The sequence below is a fragment of the Mustela lutreola genome, chromosome 5 (assembly GCF_030435805.1).
Source record: "Mustela lutreola isolate mMusLut2 chromosome 5, mMusLut2.pri, whole genome shotgun sequence".
In the NCBI taxonomy this organism is placed as follows: domain Eukaryota; kingdom Metazoa; phylum Chordata; class Mammalia; order Carnivora; family Mustelidae; genus Mustela; species Mustela lutreola.
Window position 1 is genome coordinate 176,271,212 of NC_081294.1, and position 17,440 is coordinate 176,288,651.

A 17,440-nucleotide genomic window follows, 5' to 3' on the forward strand; every position below is an offset into this window, starting at 1 on the left:
ATGAGCTGCAACCTACACGGCACTCGAATGTACCAAAATTATATAGTCTAACCTGGGCACTAATGCACTTTCTGACACAACCTGAGCCCGGACCTGCTGACCAACACCCAGACAGCTGACCGCACACTGAGCACATCAGACCTGCCATGGCCTTAGGTCATCATCTCTTCCCTACCTCATTTTCAGGCTTCAGAATCTAGACCTTATCTCCAATCCCAGCCCAGAAATCAGAATTCCTCCTTACCCTTGGCAAGAAACCTTTTGGTTGGCACGTTGTCCAACGTTCAGTGTAGGAGAAACCAGCATTCACCCTGAGGACCCGCCCATTCTTGAGTGTGATGAGGGCATAAACATGCATTGTGACCCTCAGCGTGAGTCCTGCCCTCTAGTATGTCCTCTTAGTGACTGGACCATTAGATGTCATAATGGGCTTGACATGTACCTAGGCACCAATATTTAACCAGATTTCTGGTTGTCCAGTCGCCCCTCTCCAGGGCTCTACTCTGGAATCCCTCATTTGGAGGGACACCTGAGGTGAAAAAACAAAAAAAACAAAACAAAACAACAACAACAAAAAAATGGACTTATTCCATCCCACAGAATGACCCCAAACTCTTCGGACGGGGCCACACCTCGAGAGAGTAAGACTCTTCCATTTCCCATGAAGTCACCCGGAAATTTCATGAACATAGGTGACACGATATCCAGAGACAAAAACGTGAGCAAGAGCCTCACACTCGCCCTTTTTTCATATCCCGAAGAGTTCTCCTCATGGTCTGTAGATCAGTCCTTCCATACCTATGACCCGAAATAGAAGCCGAGTTTGTGTTTTCAGACAACGGTCTAAACAGCCCTGGACTACACACCCTACAGGCTCAGGCCCCTGGAGCTGAACCTGAGGACTGTACTTGACTCTCCAAGGGATTTCTGTGTGCCCATTGCAATGGCCACAACCCTACTAATAGGATCAACCTCCAAAGTCCCTGAGGCCATCTCAATAGTGGTGGCTTCCAAGGACACACAGGGGCAATCTGAGCCCATCTGAGCACCTACCTGCACTCAGACCCGTAGACTGATGTCCCCAGAGGGAAAAAGGTACGAACAGACCCCTAGGCACTAATAGGATCCATTGCTTTGGTTTCCAGGCATCTCTCCTCAGAGGCCTGGATTTCAATACCCGAATATGGCTGTTTCTTGACTCACCCATCAGAACTAATCTCCTCTACACATGGTTAACTTGCACATTGGAGCTTGGTCGAAGCTTCTCTTTAGGAGAACCCTTCAGGGCCCCAGTGCCAACGCTTCATTCCAAGGCCTTCATAGACACAAAAACACATTAGGACCCATCCATAGGAGAGTCCATTTGAACTCAGCCTCCTCGGTTGCTCCCCCAGATCCAGCAGATCTAACATGTCTTGTTGCTAGGAGACAATTGGAATGCGAGGTGGGCTACCCATCCATCCATCCTTAGTACCCTGCTCGGAATCGTTGGCCTGAGCCAACCAACAGGTCTCAATAGTCCTGTAGAAGAATCTTTGCAGTTTGGAGCTTCTGACAACTCCCATCTTGGGAAACCCCCATGGCCTCGTGATCCACCCCCCCTTCATGAAGGGTCCATCAGGGACAGAACCTCCAACCTGAGAGATCGTCTGATCCTCGCCCTGATTTCAGATCCACGAGATCTCGAGTCAGGTCTGTAGATTGTGCCTGCCATGTCCTCACCCAGAAACCTAAGCCTAGATTGTGTTCTCAGACTTCCATCCTCAGACTACGGGCCCACAAGCCCTCCAGATTGGCAATCCAGAACTACAATGCAACACTCTGCCTGCACTCCAGAAGAAAAACATTGCCCCCTGGGGCTAACCAGATACCCCAAATGAGGATCAACCTGCACGCCACTTGGCTGTACCCCAAATACATAGGCTGACATGGGCACTGATGCCCTTTCAGACAAAACCCGAGCCTGGAACTCCAGGCCACACCCAGACAGCTGGCCGCACTCTGAGCACATCGGATCCGCCATGGCCTTAGGTCGTCATCTCTTCTCAACCTCGATTTTCAGGCTTCAGAAACTATAACTTATCTCAAAACACTGCCCACGGTTGAAAATGATGCAGAAATCAGAACTCCATCCCCATGGCAAGAAATCTTGGGGTTGCCATGTTGTCCAACATTCAGTGTAGTTGAAAACAGTGTGGCCCATGATTCCCCGCCCATGCTCGCGGGCAACATTGGTCACAAACACACATTGTGACCCTCAGCCTGAGCCCAGTCCTCAAGTAAGGCCTCTCAGTGGCTGGACCCTGAGCCCGCATATGGGGCCTGCCCTGCCCCTGGCCCAGACTTTTAACCATAGTTCGCTTTGTCCCTTCACTCTTCCCTAGGGCTCTGATTTGGAATTCCTGTTTTGGTGGGACACCTGAGGTAACACACCTGAAAGGAGGCCTCCCATCCCACAGATTGACGAAAAACAATTGGGATCGGGCCAAATCCACAGAGAGGAAGATTCGTCCATGGCCCCTGAGGCCTCCCCGACATTCCACGGCCAACGCTGATACAAAATCCAGAGACAAAAGAATGAGCAAGCGCCTCAGACTCGCTGTTTCTTCATATCCTGAAGAGTTCTTCTCATGGTTTGTCGATCGGGTCCGCCATACCTACATCCGCAAACCTTAGCTGAGTTTGTGTTTTTAGACTTCTGTCCTCAATGTCCTGGGCAACACACACTCCAGACTGGGCACCTGGAGTCACACATTAGGACTGCGCCTACCCAATCCATGGGAATTCTGCCCATTCCATTGTCCCAAACCGTACAAATGAGGAGAACCCTCCAAAATCCCTGAGGCCATCCCAATAGTGTAGGTCACCCGGCACAAACAAGGGCGGTCTGACACCAGCTGAGCAACTATTTCCACTCATTCCATAGATGGATGTCCCCAGAGAAGAAGATTGAACCAGACAGGACCCTAGGCCATAATCGGATCCATTGCTTTGGTTTACAGGCATGTCGCCTCAAAAGCCTGGATTCCAATATTAGCATAGGGGTTTTCCTGAGGCACCCATCAGAACAAATCTCGTCTCCACAAGGAAACTTTTGTATGGGGGCTATGTCAAAAGCTTAGGAGAATACTTCAGGTTCCCGGTGCCACCGCCTCATTCCAAGGCCCTCATGGATACAAACACACTTTAGGACCCATCCTCAGGAAAGTCCATTTCAACTCAGCCACCCAGGTTGCTCCCGCAGAGCCATCAGATCTAAACTGCCTTGTTGCTAGGAGACAATTGCAATGCGAGGCGCTCGTCCCAGGCATCCATCCTCGAACGGTGCCCTGGAGTCATTCCATATGGGATGTCCTGGACCTGTCCAACAGGTCTCAATTGTCCCGCAGAAGGAATCCTTGAAGGGGGCATCCCACAACTCCCAACGTGGGAAAACCTCCATGGCCTCGAGATTCCGCTCCCTTCATGAAGGGACCGTCATGCACAGAAACTCCAACTTGAGCCAACGTCTGATCCTCGCTCTGACTTCAGATGCATGAGATCTTGGTTCCGATGTGTAGGGGGTACCTGCCGTGCCCTCGCCCTGAAACCCAAGTCTAGCTTGTGTTCTCAGACTTCCGTCCTCACACTCCTGGTCCGAAGAACTCAGTTTGGCAATTCCGGACCCACAATGCAGCACTCTGCCTGCCCTCTAGAAAAAAAAAAAAAAAAAATATTGCCTAATGAGCTGCAACCTACACGGCACTCGAATGTACCCAAATTATATAGTCTAACCTGGGCACTAATGCACTTTCTGACACAACCTGAGCCCGGACCTGCTGACCAACACCCAGACAGCTGACCGCACACTGAGCACATCAGACCTGCCATGGCCTTAGGTCATCATCTCTTCCCTACCTCAGTTTTCAGGCTTCAGAACCTAGACCTTATCTCCAATCCCTGCCCAGAAATCAGAATTCCTCCTTACCCATGGCAAGAAACCTTTTTGTTGGCACGTTGTCCAACGTTCAGTGTAGGAGAAACCAGCATTCACCCTGAGGACCCGCCCATTCTTGAGTGTGATGAGGGCATAAACATGCATTGTGACCCTCAGCGTGAGTCCTGCCCTCTAGTATGTCCTCTTAGTGACTGGACCATTAGATGTCATAATGGGCTTGACATGTACCTAGGCCCCAATATTTAACCAGATTTCTGGTTATCCAGTCGCCCCTCTCCAGGGCTCTACTCTGGAATCCCTCTTTTGGTGGGACACCTGAGGTTAAAAAACAAAACAAAACAAAACAAAACAAAAAAAATACAAAAAAATGGACTTATTCGATCCCACAGGTTGACCCCAAACTCTTCGGACGGGGCCATACCTCCAGAGGGTAAGACTCGTCCATTTCCAATGAAGTCACCCGGATATTTCATGAACATGGGTGACACGATATCCAGAGACAAAAACTTGAGCAAGAGCCTCACACTCGCCCTTTTTTCATATCCTGAAGAGTACTCCTCATGGTCTGTAGATCAGTCCTGCCATACCTATGACCCGAAACAGAAGCCGAGTTTGTGTTTTCAGACAACGGTCTAAACAGCCCTGGCCTACACACTCTACAGGCTCAGGCCCCTGGAGCCAAACCTGAGGACTGTACTTGCCCTCTCCAAGGGATTTCTGTGTGCCCATTGCAATGGCCACAACCCTACTAATAGTATCAACCTCCAAAGTCCCTGAGGCCATCTCAATAGTGGTGGCTTCCCAGGACAAACAGGGGCAATCTGAACCCATCTGAGCACCTACCTGCACTCAGACCCGTAGACTGATGTCCCCAGAGGGAAAAAGGAACGAACAGACCCCTAGGCACTAATCGGATCCATTGCTTTGGTTTCCAAGCTTCTCTCCTCAGAGGCCTGGATTTCAATACCCGAATATGGGTGTTTCTTGACTCACCCATCAGAACTAATCTCCTCTACACGTGGGAAACTTGCACATTGGAGCTTGTTCGAAGTTTCTCTTTAGGAGAACCCTTCAGGGCCCCAGTGCCACCGCTTCATTCCAAGGCCTTCATAGACACAAAAACACATTAGGACCCATCCATAGGAGAGTCCATTTGAACTCAGCCTCCTCGGATGCTCCCCCAGATCCAGCAGATCTAACATGTCTTGTTGCTAGGAGACAATTGGAATGCGAGGTGGGCTACCCATCCATCCATCCTTAGTACCCTGCTCGGAATCGTTGGCCTGAGCCAACCAACAGGTCTCAATTGTCCTGCAGAAGAATCTTTGCAGTTTGGAGCTTCTCACATCTCCCATCTTGGGAAACACCCAAGGCCTCGTGATCCACCCCCCCTTCATAAAGGGTCCATCAGGGACAGAACCTCCAAACTGAGAGATCGTCTGATTCTCGCCCTGACTTCAGATCCACGAGATCTCGACTCAGGTCTGTAGATTGTGCCTGCCATGTCCTCACCCAGAAACCTAAGCCTAGATTGTGTTTTCAGACTTCTGTCCTTAGAATACGGGCCCACAAGCCCTCCAGATTGGCAATCCAGAACTACAATGCAACACTCTGCCTGCACTCCAGAAGAAAAACATTGCCCCCTGGGGCTAACCAGAAACCCCAAATGAGGATCAACCTGCACGCCACTTGGCTGTACCCCAAATACATAGGCTGACCTGGGCACTGATGCCCTTTCAGACAAAACCTGAGCCTGGACCTCCAGGCCACACCCAGACAGCTGGCCGCACTCTGAGCACATCGGATCCGCCATGGCCTTAGGTCGTCATCTCTTCTCAACCTCGATTTTCAGGCTTCAGAAACTATAACTTATCTCAAAAGACTGCCCACGGTTGAAAATGATGCAGAAATCAGAACTCCATCCCCATGGCAAGAAACCTTGCGGTTGCCATGTTGTCCAACATTCAGTGTAGTTGAAAACAGTGTGGCCCATGATTCCCCGCCCATGCTCGCGGGCAACATTGGTCACAAACACACATTGTGACCCTCAGCCTGAGCCCAGTCCTCAAGTAAGGCCTCTCAGTGGCTGGACCCTGAGCCCGCATATGGGGCCTGCCATGCCCCTGGCCCCGACTTTTAACCATAGTTCGCTTTGTCCCTTCACTCTTCCCTAGGGCTCTGATTTGGAATTCCTCTTTTGGTGGGACACCTGAGGTAACAAACCTGAAAGGAGTCCTCCCATCCCACATATTGACGAAAAACAATTGGGATCGGGCCAAATCCACAGAGAGGAAGATTCGTCCATGGCCCCTGAGGCCTCCACGACATTCCACGGCCAACGCTGATACAAAATCCAGAGACAAAATAATGAGCAAGCGCCTCAGACTCGCTGTTTCTTCATATCCTGAAGAGTTCTTCTCATGGTTTGTCGATTGGGTCCGCCATACCTACATCCGCAAACCTTAGCTGAGTTTGTGTTTTTAGACTTCTGTCCTCAATTTCCTGGGCAACACACACTCCAGACTGGGCCCCTGGAGTCACACATTAGGACTGCGCCTACCCAATCCATGGGAATTCTGCCCATTCCATTGTCCCAAACCGTACAAATTAGGAGAACCCTCCAAAGTCCCTGAGGCCATCCCAATAGTGTAGGTCACCCGGCACAAACAAGGGCGGTCTGACACCAGCTGAGCAACTATCTCCACTCATTCCATAGATGGATGTCCCCAGAGAAGAAGATTGAACCAGACAGGACCCTAGGCCATAATCGGATCCATTGCTTTGGTTTACAGGCATGTCTCCTCAAAATCCTGGATTCCAATATTGGCATAGGGGTTTTCCTGAGGCACCCATCAGAACAAATCTCGTCTCCACAAGGAAACTTGTGTATGGGAGCTATGTCAAAAGCTTAGGAGAATACTTCAGGGTCCCGGTGCCACCGCCTCATTCCAAGGCCCTCATGGATACAAACACACTTTAGGACCCATCCTCAGGAAAGTCCATTTCAACTCAGCCACCCAGGTTGCTCCCGCAGAGCCATCAGATCTAAACTGCCTTGTTGCTAGGAGACAATTGCAATGCGAGGCGCTCGTCCCAGGCATCCATCCTCGAACGGTGCCCTGGAGTCATTCCATATGGGATGTCCTGGACCTGTCCAACAGGTCTCAATTGTCCCGCAGAAGGAATCCTTGAAGGGGGCATCCCACAACTCCCAACGTGGGAAAACCTCCATGGCCTCGAGATTCCGCTCCCTTCATGAAGGGACCGTCATGCACAGAAACTCCAACCTGAGCCAACGTCTGATCCTCGCTCTGACTTCAGATGCATGAGATCTTGGTTCCGATGTGTAGGGGGTACCTGCCGTGCCCTCGCCCTGAAACCCAAGTCTAGCTTGTGTTCTCAGACTTCCGTCCTCACACTCCTGGTCCGAAGCACTCAAGTTTGGCAATTCCAGACCCACAATGCAGCACTCTGCCTGCTCTCTAGAAAAAAAAAAAAAAATATTGCCTAATGAGCTGCAACCTACACGGCACGCGAATGTACCCAAATTATATAGTCTAACCTGGGCACTAATGCACATTCTGACACAACCTGAGCCCGGACCTCCTGACCAACACCCAGACAGCTGACTGCACACTGAGCACATCAGACCTGCCATGGCCTTAGGTCATCATCTCTTCCCTACCTCAGTTTTCAGGCTTCAGAACCTAGACCTTATCTCCAATCCCTGCCCAGAAATCAGAATTCCTCCTTACCCATGGCAAGAAACCTTTTGGTTGGCACGTTGTCCAACGTTCAGTGTAGGAGAAACCAGCATTCACCCTGAGGACCCGCCCATTCTTGAGTGTGATGAGGGCATAAACATGCATTGTGACCCTCAGCGTGAGTCCTGCCCTCTAGTATGTCCTCTTAGTGACTGGACCATTAGATGTCATAATGAGCTTGTCATGTACCTAGGCCCCAATATTTAACCAGATTTCTGGTTATCCAGTCGCCCCTCTCCAGGGCTCTACTCTGGAATCCCTCATTTGGTGGGACACCTGAGGTTAAAAAACAAAACAAAACAAAACAAAACAAAACAACAACAAAAAAATGGACTTATTCGATCCCACAGGTTGACCCCAAACTCTTCGGACGGGGCCATACCTCCAGAGGGTAAGACTCATCCATTTCCAATGAAGTCACCCGGAAATTTCATGAACATGGGTGACACGATATCCAGAGACAAAAACTTGAGCAAGAGCCTCACACTCGCCCTTTTTTCATATCCTGAAGAGTACTCCTCATGGTCTGTAGATCAGTCCTGCCATACCTATGACCCGAAACAGAAGCCGAGTTTGTGTTTTCAGACAACGGTCTAAAGAGCCCTGGCCTACACACTCTACAGGCTCAGGCCCCTGGAGCCAAACCTGAGGACTGTACTTGCCCTCTCCAAGGGATTTCTGTGTGCCCATTGCAATGGCCACAACCCTACTAATAGTATCAACCTCCAAATTCCCTGAGGCCATCTCAATAGTGGTGGCTTCCCAGGACAAACAGGGGCAATCTGAGCCCATCTGAGCACCTACCTGCACTCAGACCCGTAGACTGATGTCCCCAGAGGGAAAAAGGAACGAACAGACCCCTAGGCACTAATCGGATACATTGCTTTGGTTTCCAAGCTTCTCTCCTCAGAGGCCTGGATTTCAATACCCGAATATGGCTGTTTCTTGACTCACCCATCAGAACTAATCTCCTCTACACATGGGAAACTTGCACATTGGAGCTTGGTCGAAGCTTCTCTTTAGGAGAACCCTTCAGGGCCCCAGTGCCAACGCTTCATTCCAAGGCCTTCATAGACACAAAAACAAATTAGGACCCATTCACAGGAGAGTCCATTTGAACTCAGCCTCCTCGGTTGCTCCCCCAGATCCAGCAGATCTAACATGTCTTGTTGCTAGGAGACAATTGTAATGCGAGGTGGGCTACCCATCCATCCATCCTTAGTACCCTGCTCAGAATCGTTGGCCTGAGCCAACCAACAGGTCTCAATTGTCCTGCAGAAGAATCTTTGCAGTTTGGAGCTTCTCACAACTCCTATCTTGGGAAACCCCCAAGGCCTCGTGATCCACCCCCCCTTCATGAAGGGTCCATCAGGGACAGAACCTCCAAACTGAGAGATCGTCTGATTCTCGCCCTGACTTCAGATCCACGAGATCTTGAGTCAGGTCTATAGATTGTGCCTGCCATGTCCTCACCCAGAAACCTAAGCCTAGATTGTGTTCTCAGATTTCCGTCCTCAGACTACGGGCCCACAAGCCCTCCAGATTAGCAATCCAGAACTACAATGCAACACTCTGCCTGCACTCCAGAAGAAAAACATTGCCCCCTGGGGCTAACCAGAAACCCCAAATTAGGATCAATCTTCATGCCACTTGGCTGTACCCCAATTACATAGGCTGACCTGGGCACTGATGCCCTTTCAGACACAACCTGAGCCTGGACCTCCAGGCCACACCCAGACAGCTGGCCGCACTCTGAGCACATCGGATCCGCCATGGCCTTAGGTCGTCATCTCTTCTCAACCTCGATTTTCAGGCTTCAGCAACTATAACTTATCTCAAAAGACTGCCCACGGTTGAAAATGATGCAGAAATCAGAACTCCATCCCCATGGCAAGAAACCTTGCGGTTGCCATGTTGTCCAACATTCAGTGTAGTTGAAAACAGTGTGGCCCATGATTCCCCGCCCATGCTCGCGGGCAACATTGGTCACAAACACACATTGTGACCCTCAGACTGAGCCCAGTCCTCAAGTAAGGCCTCTCAGTGGCTGGACCCTGAGCCCTCATATGGGGCCTGCCATGCCCCTGGCCCCAATTTTTAACCATAGTTCGCTTTGTCCCTTCACTCTTCCCTAGGGCTCTGATTTGGAATTCCTCTTTTGGTGGGACACCTGAGGTAACAAACCTGAAAGGAGTCCTCCCATCCCACAGATTGAAGAAAAACAATTGGGATCGGGCCAAATCCACAGAGAGGAAGATTCGTCCATGGCCCCTGAGGCCTCCACGACATTCCACGGCCAACGCTGATACAAAATTCAGAGACAAAAGAATGAGCAAGCGCCTCAGACTCGCTGTTTCTTCATATCCTGAAGAGTTCTTCTCATGGTTTGTCGTTCGGGTCCACCATAACTACATCTGCAAACCTTAGCTGAGTTTGTGTTTTTAGACTTCTGTCCTCAATGTCCTGGGAACACACACTCCAGACTGGGCCCCTGGAGTCACACATTAGGACTGCGCCTACCCAATCCATGGGAATTCTGCCCATTCCATTGTCCCAAACCGTACAAATTAGGGGAACCCTCCAAAGTCCCTGAGGCCATCCCAATAGTGTAGGTCACCCGGCACAAACAAGGGTGGTCTGACACCAGCTGAGCAACTATCTCCACTCATTCCATAGATGGATGTCCCCAGAGAAGAAGATTGAACCAGACAGGACCCTAGGCCATAATCGGATCCATTGCTTTGGTTTACAGGCATGTCTCCTCAAAATCCTGGATTCCAATATTGGCATAGGGGTTTTCCTGAGGCACCCATCAGAACAAATCTCGTCTCCACAAGGAAACTTGTGTATGGGAGCTATGTCAAAAGCTTAGGAGAATACTTCAGGGTCCCGGTGCCACCGCCTCATTCCAAGGCCCTCATGGATACAAACACACTTTAGGACCCATCCTCAGGAAAGTCCATTTCAACTCAGCCACCCAGGTTGCTCCCGCAGAGCCATCAGATCTAAACTGCCTTGTTGCTAGGAGACAATTGCAATGCGAGGCGCTCGTCCCAGGCATCCATCCTCGAACGGTGCCCTGGAGTCATTCCATATGGGGTGTCCTGGACCTGTCCAAGAGGTCTCAATTGTCCCGCAGAAGGAATCCTTGAAGGGGGCATCCCACAACTCCCAACGTGGGAAAACCTCCATGGCCTCGAGATTCCGCTCCCTTCATGAAGGGACCGTCATGCACAGAAACTCCAACCTGAGCCAACGTCTGATCCTCGCTCTGACTTCGGATGCATGAGATCTTGGTTCCGATGTGTAGTGGGTACCTGCCGTGCCCTCGCCCTGAAACTCAAGACTAGCTTGTGTTCTCAGACTTCCGTCCTAACACTCCTGGTCCGAAGCACTCAAGTTTGGCAATTCCGGACCCACAGTGCAGCACTCTGCTTGCTCTCTAGAAAAAAAAAAAAAATATTGCCTCATGAGCTGCAACCTACACGGCACTCGAATGTACCCAAATTATATAGTCTAACCTGGGCACTAATGCACTTTCTGACACAACCTGAGCCCGGACCTGCTGACCAACACCCAGACAGCTGACCGCACACTGAGCACATCAGACCTGCCATGGCCTTAGGTCATCATCTCTTCCCTACCTCAGTTTTCAGGCTTCAGAACCTAGACCTTATCTCCAATCCCTGCCCAGAAATCAGAATTCCTCCTTACCCATGGCAAGAAACCTTTTGTTTGGCACGTTGTCCAACGTTCAGTGTAGGAAAAACCAGCATTCACCCTGAGGACCCGCCCATTCTTGAGTGTGATGAGGGCATAAACATGCATTGTGACCCTCAGTGTGAGTCCTGCCCTCTAGTATGTCCTCTTAGTGACTGGACCATTAGATGTCATAATGGGCTTGACCTGTACCTAGGCCCCAATATTTAACCAGATTTCTGGTTGTCCAGTCGCCACTCTCCAGGGCTCTACTCTGGAATCCCTCATTTCGTGGGACACCTGAGGTTAAAAAACATAACAAAACAAAACAAAACAACAACAACAACAACAACAAAATTGACTTATTCCATCCCACAGAATGACCCCAAACTCTTCGGACGGGGCCACACCTCCAGAGGGTAAGACTCGTCCATTTCCCATGAAGTTACCCGGAAATTTCATGAACATGGGTGACACGATATCCAGAGACAAAAACTTGAGCAAGAGCCTCACACTCGCCCTTTTTTCATATACCGAAGAGTTCTCCTCATGGTCTGTAGATTAGACCTGCCATACCTATGACCCGAAACAGAAGCCAAGTTTGTGTTTTCAGGCAACGGTCTAAACAGCCCTGGCCTACACACGCTACAGGCTCAGGCCCCTGGAGCCAAACCTGAGGACTGTACTTGACCTCTCCAAGGGAATTCTGTGTGCCCATTGCAATGGCCACAACCCTACTAATAGGATCATCCTCCAAAGTCCCTGAGGCCATCTCAATAGTGGTGGCTTCCCAGGACAAACAGGGGCAATCTGAGCCTATCTGAGCACCTACCTGCACTCAGACCCGTAGACTGATGTCCCCAGAAGGAAAAAGGAACGAACAGACCCCTAGGCACTAATCGGATCCATTGCTTTGGTTTCCAGGCATCTCTCCTCAGCAGCCTGGATTTCAATACCCGAATATGGCTGTTTCTTGACTCACCCATCAGAACTAATCTCCTCTACACATGTGAAACTTGCACATTGGAGCTTGGTTGAAGCTTCTCTTTAAGAGAACCCTACAGGGCCCCAGTGCCACCGCTTCATTCCAAGGTCTTCATAGACACAAAAACACATTAGGACCCATCCATAGGAGAGGCCATTTGATCTCAGCCTCCTCGGTTGCTCCCCCAGATCCAGCAGATCTAACATGTCTTGTTGCTAGGAGACTATTGGAATGCGAGGTGGGCTACCCATCCATCCATCCTTAGTACCCTGCTCAGAATCGTTGGCCTGAGCCAACCAACAGGTCTCAATTGTCCTGCAGAAGAATCTTTGCAGTTTGGAGCTTCTCACAACTCCCATCTTGGGAAACCCCCATGGCCTCGTGATCCACCCCCCCTTCATTAAGGGTCCATCAGGGACAGAACCTCCAACCTGAGAGATTGTCTGATTCTCACCCTGACTTCAGATCCACGAGATCTTGAGTCAGGTCTGTAGATTGTGCCTGCCATGTCCTCACCCAGAAACCTAAGCCTAGATTGTGTTCTCAGACTTCCGTCCTCAGACTACGGGCCCACAAGCCCTCCAGATTGGCAATCCAGAACTACAATGCAACACTCTGCCTGCACTCCAGAAGAAAAACATTGCCCCCTGGGGCTAACCAGAAACCCCAAATGAGGATCAACCTGCACGCCACTTGGCTGTACCCCAAATACATAGGCTGACCTGGGCACTGATGCCCTTTCAGACACAACCTGAGCCTGGACCTCCAGGCCACACCCAGACAGCTGGCCGCACTCTGAGCACATCGGATCCGCCATGGCCTTAGGTCGTCATCTCTTCTCAACCTCGATTTTCAGGCTTCAGAAACTATAACTTATCTCAAAAGACTGCCCACGGTTGAAAATGATGCAGAAATCAGAACTCCATCCCCATGGCAAGAAACCTTGCGGTTGCCATGTTGTCCAACATTCAGTGTAGTTGAAAACAGTGTGGCCCATGATTCCCCGCCCATGCTCGCGGGCAACATTGGTCACAAACACACATTGTGACCCTCAGACTGAGCCCAGTCCTCAAGTAAGGCCTCTCAGTGGCTGGACCCTGAGCCCTCATATGGGGCCTGCCATGCCCCTGGCCCCGATTTTTAACCATAGTTCGCTTTGTCCCTTCACTCTTCCCTAGGGCTCTGATTTGGAATTCCTCTTTTGGTGGGACACCTGAGGTAACAAACCTGAAAGGAGTCCTCCCATCCCACAGATTGAAGAAAAACAATTGGGATCGGGCCAAATCCACAGAGAGGAAGATTCGTCCATGGCCCCTGAGGCCTCCACGACATTCCACGGCCAACGCTGATACAAAATTCAGAGACAAAAGAATGAGCAAGCGCCTCAGACTCGCTGTTTCTTCATATCCTGAAGAGTTCTTCTCATGGTTTGTCGTTCGGGTCCACCATAACTACATCTGCAAACCTTAGCTGAGTTTGTGTTTTTAGACTTCTGTCCTCAATGTCCTGGGAACACACACTCCAGACTGGGCCCCTGGAGTCACACATTAGGACTGCGCCTACCCAATCCATGGGAATTCTGCCCATTCCATTGTCCCAAACCGTACAAATTAGGGGAACCCTCCAAAGTCCCTGAGGCCATCCCAATAGTGTAGGTCACCCGGCACAAACAAGGGTGGTCTGACACCAGCTGAGCAACTATCTCCACTCATTCCATAGATGGATGTCCCCAGAGAAGAAGATTGAACCAGACAGGACCCTAGGCCATAATCGGATCCATTGCTTTGGTTTACAGGCATGTCTCCTCAAAATCCTGGATTCCAATATTGGCATAGGGGTTTTCCTGAGGCACCCATCAGAACAAATCTCGTCTCCACAAGGAAACTTGTGTATGGGAGCTATGTCAAAAGCTTAGGAGAATACTTCAGGGTCCCGGTGCCACCGCCTCATTCCAAGGCCCTCATGGATACAAACACACTTTAGGACCCATCCTCAGGAAAGTCCATTTCAACTCAGCCACCCAGGTTGCTCCCGCAGAGCCATCAGATCTAAACTGCCTTGTTGCTAGGAGACAATTGCAATGCGAGGCGCTCGTCCCAGGCATCCATCCTCGAACGGTGCCCTGGAGTCATTCCATATGGGGTGTCCTGGACCTGTCCAAGAGGTCTCAATTGTCCCGCAGAAGGAATCCTTGAAGGGGGCATCCCACAACTCCCAACGTGGGAAAACCTCCATGGCCTCGAGATTCCGCTCCCTTCATGAAGGGACCGTCATGCACAGAAACTCCAACCTGAGCCAACGTCTGATCCTCGCTCTGACTTCGGATGCATGAGATCTTGGTTCCGATGTGTAGTGGGTACCTGCCGTGCCCTCGCCCTGAAACTCAAGACTAGCTTGTGTTCTCAGACTTCCGTCCTAACACTCCTGGTCCGAAGCACTCAAGTTTGGCAATTCCGGACCCACAGTGCAGCACTCTGCTTGCTCTCTAGAAAAAAAAAAAAAATATTGCCTCATGAGCTGCAACCTACACGGCACTCGAATGTACCCAAATTATATAGTCTAACCTGGGCACTAATGCACTTTCTGACACAACCTGAGCCCGGACCTGCTGACCAACACCCAGACAGCTGACCGCACACTGAGCACATCAGACCTGCCATGGCCTTAGGTCATCATCTCTTCCCTACCTCAGTTTTCAGGCTTCAGAACCTAGACCTTATCTCCAATCCCTGCCCAGAAATCAGAATTCCTCCTTACCCATGGCAAGAAACCTTTTGTTTGGCACGTTGTCCAACGTTCAGTGTAGGAAAAACCAGCATTCACCCTGAGGACCCGCCCATTCTTGAGTGTGATGAGGGCATAAACATGCATTGTGACCCTCAGTGTGAGTCCTGCCCTCTAGTATGTCCTCTTAGTGACTGGACCATTAGATGTCATAATGGGCTTGACCTGTACCTAGGCCCCAATATTTAACCAGATTTCTGGTTGTCCAGTCGCCACTCTCCAGGGCTCTACTCTGGAATCCCTCATTTCGTGGGACACCTGAGGTTAAAAAACATAACAAAACAAAACAAAACAACAACAACAACAACAACAAAATTGACTTATTCCATCCCACAGAATGACCCCAAACTCTTCGGACGGGGCCACACCTCCAGAGGGTAAGACTCGTCCATTTCCCATGAAGTTACCCGGAAATTTCATGAACATGGGTGACACGATATCCAGAGACAAAAACTTGAGCAAGAGCCTCACACTCGCCCTTTTTTCATATACCGAAGAGTTCTCCTCATGGTCTGTAGATCAGACCTGCCATACCTATGACCCGAAACAGAAGCCAAGTTTGTGTTTTCAGGCAACGGTCTAAACAGCCCTGGCCTACACACGCTACAGGCTCAGGCCCCTGGAGCCAAACCTGAGGACTGTACTTGACCTCTCCAAGGGAATTCTGTGTGCCCATTGCAATGGCCACAACCCTACTAATAGGATCATCCTCCAAAGTCCCTGAGGCCATCTCAATAGTGGTGGCTTCCCAGGACAAACAGGGGCAATCTGAGCCTATCTGAGCACCTACCTGCACTCAGACCCGTAGACTGATGTCCCCAGAAGGAAAAAGGAACGAACAGACCCCTAGGCACTAATCGGATCCATTGCTTTGGTTTCCAGGCATCTCTCCTCAGCAGCCTGGATTTCAATACCCGAATATGGCTGTTTCTTGACTCACCCATCAGAACTAATCTCCTCTACACATGTGAAACTTGCACATTGGAGCTTGGTTGAAGCTTCTCTTTAGGAGAACCCTACAGGGCCCCAGTGCCACCGCTTCATTCCAAGGTCTTCATAGACACAAAAACACATTAGGACCCATCCATAGGAGAGGCCATTTGATCTCAGCCTCCTCGGTTGCTCCCCCAGATCCAGCAGATCTAACATGTCTTGTTGCTAGGAGACTATTGGAATGCGAGGTGGGCTACCCATCCATCCATCCTTAGTACCCTGCTCAGAATCGTTGGCCTGAGCCAACCAACAGGTCTCAATTGTCCTGCAGAAGAATCTTTGCAGTTTGGAGCTTCTCACAACTCCCATCTTGGGAAACCCCCATGGCCTCGTGATCCACCCCCCCTTCATTAAGGGTCCATCAGGGACAGAACCTCCAACCTGAGAGATTGTCTGATTCTCACCCTGACTTCAGATCCACGAGATCTTGAGTCAGGTCTGTAGATTGTGCCTGCCATGTCCTCACCCAGAAACCTAAGCCTAGATTGTGTTCTCAGACTTCCGTCCTCAGACTACGGGCCCACAAGCCCTCCAGATTGGCAATCCAGAACTACAATGCAACACTCTGCCTGCACTCCAGAAGAAAAACATTGCCCCCTGGGGCTAACCAGAAACCCCAAATTAGGATCAACCTGCACGCCACTTGGCTGTACCCCAAATACATAGGCTGACCTGGGCACTGACGCCTTTTCAGACACAACCTGAGCCTGGACCTCCAGGCCACACCCAGACAGCTGGCCGCACTCTGAGCACATCGGATCCGCCATGGCCTTAGGTCGTCATCTCTTCTCAACCTCGATTTTCAGGCTTCAGAAACTATAACTTATCTCAAAACACTGCCCACGGTTGAAAATGATGCAGAAATCAGAACTCCATCCCCATGGCAAGAAACCTTGCGGTTGCCATGTTGTCCAACATTCAGTGTAGTGGAAACCAGTGTGGCCCATGATTCCCCGCCCATGCTCGCGGGCAACATTGGTCACAAACACACATTGTGACCCTCAGACTGAGCCCAGTCCTCAAGTAAGGCCTCTCAGTGGCTGGACCCTGAGCCCGCATATGGGGCCTGCCATGCCCCTGGCCCCGATTTTTAACCATCGTTCGCTTTGTCCCTTCACTCTTCCCTAGGGCTCTGATTTGGAATTCCTGTTTTGGTGGGACACCTGAGGTAACAAACCTGAAAGGAGTCCTCCCATCCCACAGATTGACGAAAAACAATTGGGATCGGGCCAAATCCACAGAGAGGAAGATTCGTCCATGGCCCCTGAGGCCTCCCCG